The sequence below is a fragment of the Ammodytes marinus genome (genome assembly GCF_949987685.1).
Source record: "Ammodytes marinus genome assembly, chromosome: 14".
Lineage (NCBI taxonomy): Eukaryota > Metazoa > Chordata > Actinopteri > Uranoscopiformes > Ammodytidae > Ammodytes > Ammodytes marinus.
The window spans coordinates 14,645,667-14,658,992 of NC_137218.1; positions in this window are offsets into that span (position 1 = coordinate 14,645,667).

Consider the following 13,326-nt stretch of genomic DNA (forward strand, 5'->3'; position numbering starts at 1 on the left):
GTTTGCATCACACGTTTTCTGGCGAGGTCTTGTGACAAGTGAGAGTGTTTTTTTCCTTTCTTTTTAATGATCTTCTCTGCAATTTTTGCTACAAGCTCACAATTCCCCCCCTTCCTCTCTCCGTCCATCCTCCCAAACCCCACAAAGCCGATATGTTTGCTGGTTCAACTGTAGAGATTAGACAAAACAAAACGTTGCCATAAAACCCAGATTGATCTCCACATTCTCCTACAAATCCTTATCCTATCAAATAAAGGAAAAGAAGTTAAAGAATAAAAAAAAAACTGCCTCAACTTTTTTTTTCTCGCTTGAGTGCTGCAGCTTATAACGCTTGCTCATCGTGGCTTTTCAGTGCCTTTCATTGTAGTTTATACTGTGAAAGCTTCTCGCCTTAGCCCTGCAATTGCCAATGATGTTACAGAGACTTCTGTCCTTCACAAGAAATATGTTCAGCTCAGTGTTTATTGTGCCCTCCAGTCACATCTGCCTCATCTACAAGAGTATGTACAGTATCGTGGTGGGGAAAAGCAGGAAAGGGGTCTTACCATTGTGTATCCATCTGTGGAAAGCTTAAGCTCTAGTGTAATGCCTTTGACTGCTCTAAGCTCGGTTAGGTTTAGACTGCCAGTGTTGAGATACAGTGTAAGGAGTTTTTTTTATCCAGAATTATAACCAGTATGTACAAAGTAAACTTTAATGTCCCCTTTTTAAATCCTCACTCTGTGAACTCGTTGCCTCCTTCGTTCTCTCTCTCCCTCTTTTCAGAAATAGATCAAATGGCCAAAAGGGAAAAAATCTGAATATGCTGACCATGGCTGCATATGAACAGTGATCATCGGCTGTAGAAAGGTTTTCATTGGTTGACAAGCGTGTTGACTTGGTGACTGAGTGTTTCTTGGGTAATGAGAGGGTGTTTGCTTCGTGCATCATCATCTATCAGTTGATGTTTTTGCCTTGAAAACTTTGGGATATTCTCTTAATCCATTTCCCTTACTCTGTGCTGTCCTGTCCTTGGGTTTGATAAATGCATCATGGGAGACACACACACTCAGACACACTCAGACACACACACACACACACACACACACACACACACACACACACACACACACACACACACAAGGTAATGTATTTGTTCCTGCGCAAGTAACATCTAATGTAATTTTACCCTTCCTAGCTAGCTTAATGTCATATATATAAAAAACAGGTTGTGTTGTGTTGAGTGTCTTGAGTAACACTTGGCAAAAAACAACAAATTCCACCCAAAATAGATGCACATGTTGCTGATGTGTCCGCTTTTTTTTTTGTTGCTACGAATGCATTTTAGGATGGCCAGATGTGTGACCAGCTTACATTTGTTCATGGGCACACACGCGCGTGCACAAACACACACACACACACACACACACACACACACACACACACACACACACACACAAACACACACACCACACTCCAGAGGCAATCTCCACATGTTTTACTAGGCCTGATTTACTACGTCCTGTCTACGTGATTGTATATTCCATTCTTGCCTTTTCTAGCCGAGCTAGCTCGTATTTTTATGCTTGTTCAAAGTTTTGAGGTCACGACACGTGTGATAGGAAAAAGCAGGTGTGTAAGTCCTTTTCTGTTACGTGACATCAACAACAAATCTAAGTAATACAGGAGGAACATATTTGGGCTGCATGTCTCATGCCACATTCTGAACTTTTCAAGCTGGTTAATGCCTCTTCTGACTCTCAGCACATTTTATACATAAATTAGTTCCAAGGAGCGTCAGGTTACCATTTAAGTTTGTTTTCTTTCCACTCATAGTAAATCATCCTTGAAGCCCTCTTTCACCCCTCCTAAGCACTTTGTATTTTGACCTTTGACCTCTATTCCCATATTATGCAGGTCTTGTTCCCTGGGGGGAATGGCCCGGGAGGACAAATGAAATATGAAACCTTCATAAACAAATGCACCAGTAGCAGTCCATTCAAACTCATCATTTCAGTTTGAGTCCCTTCCATCCATGTGTGTTTTTCACAGTAATAATAACTTATCTTTGATCTGACTCTGAAGGCCTCACCGACCGAGAACCCCACAGAGAAATCCTCCTCCCCTCACATGGGGCTAACAAACAAACAAGTAAATCAATAAAGGAATAAATGGCTCCCTTCACCACAAGAGGACCCAAAGGAGAAATCGAGGGAGGGGAAAAAAGGCCAAGTGGGAATCTCTTAAAAGGAAGCTGGTCCCGAACTTAAGCTGCAACGGCTCGTTTTGCATTAATGAAGAAGAGAGGCTCTTTCTTTTTTCCTCTGAATTAAAAAAAGAGGCATGGCAATCAGAAAAAGGAGCATCTCAGACAAAAAAAAAGATTACCTCATGACTTATGCATGCGCCCCGTGTGGCTAGTTTGAGTCCCATGGGGAGAATTAGATGGGAGGCAGTGGCCTGTCGATTGTCTCCAGTGTGACCCAGCAAGAAGGCAGAATCCCTTTTTCCCACTGCACTAGGCCCTCTACTGACCTGTAGTACCAAGCCCAAGTACAGCCAGTTTCATCATTAAACACCATTCCCCTCCCATAAATATACAATAAATATCATTTTGGGATGTGTGGTCGGCCACAAATTCATCACCATCTCTTTGTTCAGCAGATGTGTCTCAGGGTCTGTGTGTTTGATGCATTGCTGTAATTATTGGTATGGATTGAGAAGCCTTTGTCCAATGCCCAACGACTCCAATCCCTCCCCCTTTGGCATCCGTTATTTGAAACTCAAGTAAACGTGACATCAAAAAAATGGACGGTGTTTGTTAATACAAGCATAAATATGGCCTCCGTTGGCTGCAGGGTCACAGCGCATGCCTGATGGGAGTTAGCCCGAAGTGATTGCATTGGCTGTGGAGTGTGACAATCCAAAACCCTTCCACGCGGGGAGGCAGGCAGCATGCTGGAATGACATTAGCAGATGGATATAATTCACTGTGTAGGATCGGCCCCTTGCTTGACGTTGCACACACACACACACACACAGACACAGAAGCGTGGATTCAAACGGCTCTTGGTCCAGCTCCAACAGCACTGCAGCTCCAGTGCTTTTTATTATTGAGAATTTAATGGGACTCAAAAATTGTGGCGTTGAGTCAGTCGGGTTGCCTCGGTTTTTCAGCGTTGTAGCCATTCATTATGGTAGGGCCCTGTGAGCCCAGACTGCACTCAACAATTCCGTTTGTCAAATTGATTGGAATATTTAACGCTGCTGTGCTACACTGTGGTGGTTTTGCACTGCTGGGAAGTGCACAACGTTATAAAAAAACAAATATGTCTTTGATAAATGTCTTCCTGGCCTCAAAGACAAGCACTTATTTGATGCAACCTCAAGACAACAGCGAGGGGAATTCTACTCTCCCTAGTCAAATGATGATCTTCAAGGCACTCAAATAAAGGGGTGATAAATCATTCCTTCGTCTAAGAAAACATTGTCTTTGTTCCCTGGGACTCAGATGTCACAAACAACAACAGAAAGTAGTCAGATGTTTTTTTCAGTCTTTCTATATTTCAATGCATCCCTTTATTGTTCCCTCTCTTTTTCAATAAACACATCCATCAAGGAATGTTCAGTATAGGAAGAGGCCATGCTTTATGATGTAAAACACATGCAAAAATACAGACTAGAGTCTATACAATGGAAAAAAGCAATACAATTGCTTGCCACTAATTATTATTTAATGAGCAGGATGTCCCTTCTTTCAAAGTTGAGAATAAAATCACTTTTACAATGGAGGTCCTTTGTAGAATTTTCTTTGACATGTTCAAATGCAGTTTTCCTTCAAGTAGCTTAAACTATTTGTAAACAGTTTAAACTTTACCAAAAGGTTCAATCAAGTTATATTCAAGGAGCAACAGACATATTATATGCGCCAAAAACATGGCCTTATTTTTAAGTACACTTCACAAAAATGATAAACCCAGACTATTGCACATGAGGAAGGTCAGATCTGCCCTTTACTGGGGGACATTTAGCCTCCTAACACCACGGGACAGAGTTACCAGAGTTAGAGACAGGGGGACTATATACAGAAGAACCCACTTACAATTCGAGTCAACTCTCCGAAGCCCCCACACAGTAACAATAAAGAGAATCTGTGCTGGGGAGAGGAGATACGGAGAGAAGAGAAGGATGGATAGAAAGAGAAGGGCAATAAATGTGTTCAGGAGGGATCTTTATTTAGTTTAGGACTCAGACTCTCAAGTGAAAGCAGATGGGATTTTAGTCTGGAATAGTTTCCACTTGAAGTCTTGGACTCTGTGTTTGTTCTGCTCGCTGTTTCTGAGCCCGTTCCAGTTTTCTTCAACCTGTGTTTCTGGGGCCTTCAACACGAGGTTTTGAACCACAGATAGGGAACATACACACAAATCACGCCGGCGCTTACACGAAAGTAGATATGCGCACTTGTACACAGACGTTTGAGTGCTCCCGGCAAATGTGTGCAATGATGTGCAACCAAGCAATATTGGAAAGACCTTCCAAAGTGACAGGGGTGAGCGTGAGAGAAACCCTCAAAGGCAAAAACAACAAGACGCCTGGTATCAACACTGCATGCTAAACAATGCTGAGTGAGGTTCACGAGAGGTCAGGTTGACAGTGTTGTGTTGGACTGGCACACAATAACTTACAGTAACGGCTAACAATGCGGAGGCCGTTTATTGTTTCCCCACGTGAGATAACAAGAATGATGTTTGCATAATGCACATGTGTAATGTGACCCAGTGAAGCAAAACTTGGGCAAATAACCAACCCTAGTATTTATCTTCGTGTTAATGCACAATGCTCCTTCCAATTGCGTGATCTCACCTCACGGAGAACCCGAAAACAAGTATATCTTATTATGATGTCCTCCGTCTGGGTCGGCCATCTGACAAGGCAAGCCACACTCCCATTCATTTGTTTAACAGGCCTGAGAGTAACGAGTGTGTGGGTGTCTCAGTAGCTGCCTTGGGTTTTGAGTTGACTGTAAAGAGATCTGAATAGCCTATGTATTTATAGCTGACTGTAAATAAAGTACAATCAACGCTTGTTTGGTTCTCCAAACACACACAGGCAGTGCTATGAGTGATAGTCTCTACAGTTTGGCTCTATGAAACACAGGCATACACACACACATACAGTGTAGTGAATGATTAAGCTGTTTTCAACATGTCTAAAGCTGGACTCTCTAGAGACTCACTGTTTTGGTCACCTTCTCCATCACTAAGAGCTGGGCCTATGTAAGTTTTTTATTTTTAGCTGGTGATTAATGGCACAAGCTATTCTTCTGTGAGCATTCTCCCATATGCCCATTATTCAGTGGAAAACAAGAGCACAAGAAAAAAAGTAATCCTGCTGCTGTGTGTCTGAATTCATACGGAAACACAACCTTTTTCACACACTATTATTCGTGAGCTCGGTCGAGGTAGGCATCAACCTCATGACACGCATTTTTCACAAATCTGAAAGGAGGATTACAATGTCTTCCACACTCAATCTTTTTTTCCATGTCAAGGGCCAGATTTTTTTGGGATGCAAATCCTGCTTTGGCTGTTCTCTGCAATGCTACCATTTTAAAAGATACAGCAGTTCAGTAGTATAGTGAAAGAGAAGGCTTGTTAGCAAAGGGACAATCTGGAGCAAATTTAAAGTTATCTACTCACAAACATTTAAGGTTGTAGGCCTACCTAAATGTTTGGTTTAGATATGACATTATTACTATTAGCTACAGAAATAGTGCACAGTTTGGTCCTTTTTTAAACTTGTACCCAACTCAACTTATATCCGGTTTGTTCTATGAATTCCATTGGAAAATATATTATATTCATAAGTATTTTAGATAAGATAGTATCAGATGGAATGTGAGTGATAATGTTGCATCATTGGCCGAGCGTATATAGTAGTTTCCCCATCGGCCTTTGCTCTTTCAAAATGAATTCATCACTGGAAAAAAAATTAACATTGAATATAAAGGTACTCACATTATCAACCCTACCACTGATTATCCCTGTATAACAATTTGGCCACATGTTATAGCACCTTGGCCACACACTGTCAAGCCATGCTAGGTTTACACTTAAAGTTGCTACGAGGAACTTTTAAATATTTCTGATACAGTGTAATATTTCCTCTGATGATCATAAATTACCTGTAACAGTAAACAAGAGCATCAGTGCAAAGAATGCAATTTTTGTAATAGTTTTTCTCAATGTCTTTGTCATGGGTACGCTCATCCAGGTACAACAGCTGGCTTTTGTCAAAAGGGGTTGCAAGAATGCACACTGAAAGTTTGCACCTTTAAAGAGTGAGTAAACAATGAATTAAGAATACATTTACTTATAATTAAATCTGCATTTAAAAGGACACAACAAACAATATGTTCAGTAAAGCATAACACAGGGATTCCTATATGAAGGTGATTACATGTACATTGAAAACACACTTCATATAGGCTACTTGAAGTGGGCCTACTGTAATATAACATTTCATTTAAAAGAGAACTTGAATAATTTTTTTTATATAAACTATTAACTACTGGGAACCTAGTGTTATATGACCTTCTGAGCAAGTATTTTCTTCTGTTACTTAGATTTGGTGTGATTTATTTCAAAATGACATGTAGGCACATGGTGCATGGTACTGTGTATGTTGTAAAGTAGTTGAAATCATGAAACAAAATAAACAGCTTGCACACAGCAGGGCTCCAATATCAGTTCATGATTTATTGCACCAAGGTTAGGTTTCAAGCACTACTGCTCTTCATTACACTCTTTGGTCAGGACTTGCGTGCGGACTCTTATCTATGTTGTAAAGTAGGCCAACCTATGGGGTACACCATTGTACTTACAGAGGAATTCAGAGGCTTGAGAAACATTGATGGTGGACAGCTGTTTATGACCTGTGTGCGGCTGTCAACGATGGCCACGCACACCTACCCCACATATGAATGATAATGGTTTAGAATTCACCTCACATTTTGTCTTTCTTGCTGAGAGTTAGATTAAATACCACATTCATGTTTTTCTAGTAATTATAAGGTTTCAGTCAGCAGCTGATAAGCTTGCCTCGTTATCACTGGGAGGTTGCCGGGCTACAAGTTGACACATTGATCATAGTAACCGCTCCCGCTCAAGAGCTAGGTTACCTGTCGTTCCCTCTATGCTTAGCTAAGCTAAATGGCTGCTAGCTGTAGCCTTTAGCCCAGTTCAGACCAAAGATTCGCCTCGCAACGACTTGCAACTCGCAACTCCTTGCGACGAGACGGGCTGAGACATTCTAAAACTAGACTTGGCGATTTGACATGTTCGATCTTCTGCGACTCCTTGCAACGGCATCAGCCACGCTGCAGCGAGCAGTTTACACTGCTGTGACTTTTCCCCTGCGACGTTCTAAAACCGTCTCGTTGCAAGTTGTTGTTGTCGAATCTTTGGTCTGAACTTGGCTTTATATGTAAAGAACAGATATGAGAGTGGTATCGATCACACACACACACACACACACACACACACACACACACACACACACACACACACACACACACACCAAAATATAAATAAAGGTATTCCTCAAAATTGCTTTAGACTTTCCAATATCAGTGGACCACAATCACCTTCAGAAATACAGTACCTGTGACAGTTGATCAAAATGCTAGAATTGCCCAATGTTGAAACACAGCTGCTGATCTAGACATTCCCTACCTGCAGATGTGGAAAGAATTCACAGTAAGCTAAAAAAATCTCTATGTCAAAAACCTAACAGTTTTGCTGTGACCGGCTTTCTGTAGTGAAATGGAATTCTCACCTCATCCATCTTACTCCGACACACATCTCTTGGGCTCCCCTTCTCCCTCCCTCAATCACGGCTCGCCCCGGCCTTGACATCTTACTGTTCCTCCGAGTGACATGCCACGCTGCCAGGAATTCAGTTCATCCGAGCTATGTACAACCACAACGCCGTATCCGTTACAACCTGCACCACTCACACAGCAGGAGCCAAGAGAAAGCGAGAGAAAGAGGCGGACAGAGGTTCAAAGCTGGGGGGGGGGAGCCGATCCCCCTTGCAGTTTTTCTTCTGAAATGTGAAGGGAGATAGTGTTTTGTGTTTACTTGTATGTCGACAAATAGCAACCACATGTGCTGAGTGTTGTTGTTCTGACTGCTGCTCAACAGATAGAGCTGGGAAGAACGTCTGACAGAAAAAAGACTGACAGAGAAACTTGGATGTTCATCCAAAGCTGGGAAGGAACACTTCACCATACAAAATACAAATGGTGCCAAGACAGTTGGTATTTGATATCATGCTGTCTCTTCAATTTATTTCGATTTTATCAAAGACTGACCAGTTTGTCTGGACAAATATAGGATAAAAGCGTGTGTGAGAAAGAATTGAGTTTGTCAAATAAGTGAATTAATATTCTCAAAATTGTTTTTATGTCAACATGATCTTCATCCCTGGGCAAGACACATATGTTTACATAACATTATCAAGAATCAATTTATTATGTTAGTCCGATTGAAACTGGATTGAAATCCTTCTAAATTGAATTTCTCAAACTCGAGCTAACACACACAGATTATGCAGTTGTGAGTTGAACTATACTCCTGTATGTATACGGTCAAACAGGCCGTTACTGGCCTCGGTGCTCTGCGCATGCTCCAGAGTTTCCCGGCTGGACCATTGACTTTTGCCAACTACGAGGGGGAAGAAAGCCATGTGCGCTTACAGCACGTTCAATATGTACAAAGCTGTAAAGTTATCCATACCATGCTGGACACTAGTTTGCCCCTTCCAAGCCAGTTTGTCGATTGTTTGGTCAGTGAAGTAAAAGGTCAATTAAATGGCCTAGACTTAAATGTGCATGTAAACATAGTGACTGCACCCCAATATTCTCCTAATGAACGACCAGCACCCTGCTGCCATACGTTTATAAGTATGTGTGAATGGGTGAATAAGGCAAGCGTTTTGTGTCTGTGTCTTCATAGAAAAAGCGTTATATAAATGCAAACCATTTACCATTTACCATATACATGTACACTTTGTCATGTTTATGCTTTACTATTAACGATCCAGCCAACAGAGCCAACATCCAAATCTCCCTTGTCTTACCAGGAGAGAGAGTTACCGTGTTAAGGATATTTCACTCTGACACAAACCTTGAAGCAATAAAAGATCTAAATAAAATATGGGTGAGTAGACCAGACAACCATTGTCACGTGACCGCAGTGAATCATAAGCAGATAATAATGGATCAAAAAATTGCAAACAGCACAGTAAAACTAACAGTGAAAATACCTTCATTTTTCTTGTTACATTTTCTCCCTCCTTCTGACTCCTGACTCCAGAGACTCAGCCAGCCAGCTCTTGTTTTTCCTCAATCAGCAAGTGTTTTAGCTTGAGTTTTTCCACACAAGACATAATTCAATATGACAGTGCACTGGAAGTATGATAGAAAAACGGCTTTGGAAAGGTGCAATACCCTGATGCATCTAAATCTCTATAAGTATCGGTGTTTAGGGAGCGTGGGAGGTTAAAGGGAGTTAGCCACGGAGGGACACAGCAGGAGAGGTGGCAGTGATGAGAGTGAACTTTCACGCTGAGTAAGGGAGGGAGTGTATTTTGTGGACATGACAGGAAATGCAGGAGCCATGGGGGACACTTTAGAAGACATCCAAATCACCCCCCATACATCTTCATCATCCACAGCTCACTATCCCTGATATCTCTATTATGTGGTCTGCGGTTGCCATCGGTGAAGGAGCTAAACCAATTCTCCGGCCTTGTATTTCAAACAAATAAAAACAAATACAGTTCAAAAGTGACATATTATATCTGGCCCTGTACACCACTCACTTTGAGCTTTCTCCATTCACATCTTTTGACCTCCCAAACCAGAAAACAACATTTTTGGAAGTATAGCAAACCCCTTTTAAAGTTGTTCATTCATTTGCTTCCTCTCTCTCTCTCTCTCTCTCTCTCTCTCTTTCTTCACTCTCCCTCTCTTCTTTCCGTGCGAGAGGGAGGAAAAGTGGTTTCATTACTCATGCAGGCCAAAACAGTTTGTCCTTTTTTTCTTCACAGAAACAGCCTGTAAGAGACACCCTGTGAGATATGTAGAGCCCTGAGACTCTGGGCTATAATCAAACACAGGAGCCCGAGTATACTGATTCAGCTACTATGACTCCTGGCAGCTGAGGTGACTCAGTCCTTTCAAAGAAACATTTAATTGCCACTAGCAGAAGTACTTTTTTTGATATAATGATCACTCATGTTTCCCTGCTGATTTTCTCAAAGGTGGTGCCACATTTTATTGTATCATTAGTCTTACCTGAACCAATACAATATGTTTAATTATAAGTAAACATCATGTTCAAGGAACAATCTGCTTTTATAATACTCACCAGACCTTCAGTGTCTATGAATCATGACTACACATGACGGAACAGCCTTCAAACGGGAAAGTCCCAAATGCCAGGTCAACAATTCTACTGATGCTGCGGACCTGAATAAGTCAACCAGGCAACACTGTGTTTGATTTTACTGATAGAAAGCCAAATCTTGCATCATCGGTTTTGTAGCAAAAGCGTCAAAGACATTTACAAACAACTGATCTGCCTTGTTGTAATTGGTTTAATACTGCTGACCATTTGACTGGGACAAACGATGAGTGTGGTAGAGACTAAATGTGATTTGTCCTTTTCTATTAGCAGGATGCTAGCCAACCATGGGTAGCCATTTGGGGTTCAGCATCTTGTCCAGGGACATTTTGACATGTGGCCACAGATGGGGATCAAACTGCCCACATCATAACTGGTGAATGACCCCTCCCGATCTTGACACCCAGATGCCCAAAGTAAGGATGTGTCAGATGAATCGCTTCTTTAATAATCACAACAGTTTTCAACTGTGCTAAAATGATAGCACATGGGTTTTGTATTGATCGATTAGCATTTTTTCAGATCAGCTCACACAATGTGCCATTGGAACACAGTAGTGATAGTACCCAAATATGGACCTCTGCACACATATAAGTATTATATTAAAAATCAGCTGTTTTCAGCTGTAATAATCATTTACCTCATTGACAATGATTTGACTAATTTAATGGTATTTAAATTGGAAAAAAGATGTTCTTTCATAATTATCTTATGGACATTTTCTTAGTAACCCCTGACTTGTGAGACTATTCATCACATAAATAATACTATTATATTTGAACTACAGAATAAGAAAGTGAAAGTTTTCCCTCAATAGATCGTATGTTGGTGCCAGCCCTGCCAGTCAGTCAGATCCATCTCTGTCCCCTCAGCCGTCAAGTCAGTCATTCTGCAGAGGAGCAGGATGCTGCCGCTCAAAGACCACCAGACTTTGAGGCAATTTATTGAAGTGCAAATAATGTGGATATAAGCCATGCTGCTTAGCCATACTTTCCCTCTCCAACTTAATCTAAACAAAGTGCTGAGCCCATATCTCATGCCTAGAGTACTTAAGCAGTCCACTGCCTTAAGCTGAAACGACAAGCAGTTGGACCGTCCCAAATGATAAGCCTGATCCACGTCTCTTTCTTGGCCAAAACAACTCCATACAACTGAATTCCCTCTCATGTGCATACTTCCTAATTCCCTGTTTTACTTCTCCACTTTGGAGACCACTCATCTGAAGCTAAGACGTGTTCATATTCAAGACAGAAAGACGGAGCAGTTCTTCTCCAATCAGCCACAGGGGGTTTGCTGAGATGGCTTCGGTTTGAAGATAACCAGACAGAGGGAGAGACAGCTTGGAAACACATTCTGATCCGTAAAGGGTGTCCAAATAACACTTATTATTCCTTTTGTTACTTGAAAAAACGTGTTGAATATTTACATGTTACATAAACACAGAAAGGAAACTTGGAGAGCACGATATAGCCTGCTACTTAGAATGAAATTGATATTTCTGGGACTAAAAGACGAAATTACCCAGAATCTGCCCATGGCACCTGCACAGTCTGTGGCTGGCTACCACCCTGAGTTTGTTCATTTTGGTACAATAAAGCCCTCTCACACTCCTTTTTATTGAAGGAACATTACACTACTTCCCCGCACTGGCAATGAACTCTGCCGGCGCATGTAAATAGCTGTTTCAGAATTGTTGCATAGGAATTCAATTCACATGAGACATGGTTTGGAGAGAAACAGGAGAGGCAACAGGAGTGTAATCGTGAATAAAATGCAGAATGAAGCAAAGGAGGAAAAAATATCTGCTCCAACAGTGAGCTGCTCAATTTAGCTATAATTTAAAAATAAATCCGAACACAAATCTCCATAAAAAACAAGTAAGTTTCAAAGTTAAGCTTCATGCGGTTTGATGTGAAGCAGCATTCCTGTGGCTTACACTGACTGGTCTGATTTTGAAGGATTGGAAACAGTAAAGGGGTATGTACGTCTGCAGCAATATTTAATACAATGGCAAATTATGATGGGTGAACTACTGACTGTGTCTCTGGTAATCCAACTTTTTAGATAGGACACACTACAATCCAAGCCATAAAATATAACTTCGCTGACGGACACATGCCGGCCAAGAAAGACAGAAGCTGTTGACAACTGCCAGACAATAAATCAAATTGTATTAGAGACGAACCATTATACAACTGAGTGAACAGAAATTGCCACAAAACAAGGCTGTAAACTGGGTTTTGCTACCGGAAACTAATTATGCTTTTGGCTTGGAGTTTCTTTGAATACATTCTTGTCAGATAACAGCCTGGGGGAGATTATAAATAAAATGGGAAATTAATTAAAAAAGGAACTTGCATGGAACGTTCTTGCTTTGGAAAACAATTACTTTCTGCTATTGTTTCTCTATTGCGTATGGCCAAATGCAAAACAACAAGTGGATGCCCTGAGATGGGATGCCTCCACCGATTTGCTCTGCTCTTATTGAATCCATTAGGGAAGGTCTACATGCGTGAGATTCTACTCGGGAGTGAGAGTAGCAGACGGATAATCTGGATGGAATGCCTGGTTGTATCCCCGCAAGTAAAGCTGGCCGTTATTGTTTTCATTTGAAAAATCTGCTGCGGATAATGCCTGACGTTTACTTGACAGTGAGGGGTCAAGGACCTACACCTCCTTAAAAGAGCTTTGGGACTTGCTCCGTGCATAGTGGAAAAACATCAGGTGTACACGTGAAATGCAGAGCCGGTGGGGAAATAAATGGGCATCTGTGGAGTTTTAACAAATGCTAAAAAGTGATTGGTGCAGAATCTAGAAATGTTCCATCTAAGAAAGAGCTTGACTCGCACTCTATCAATCTATCAATAATAAATCAGCA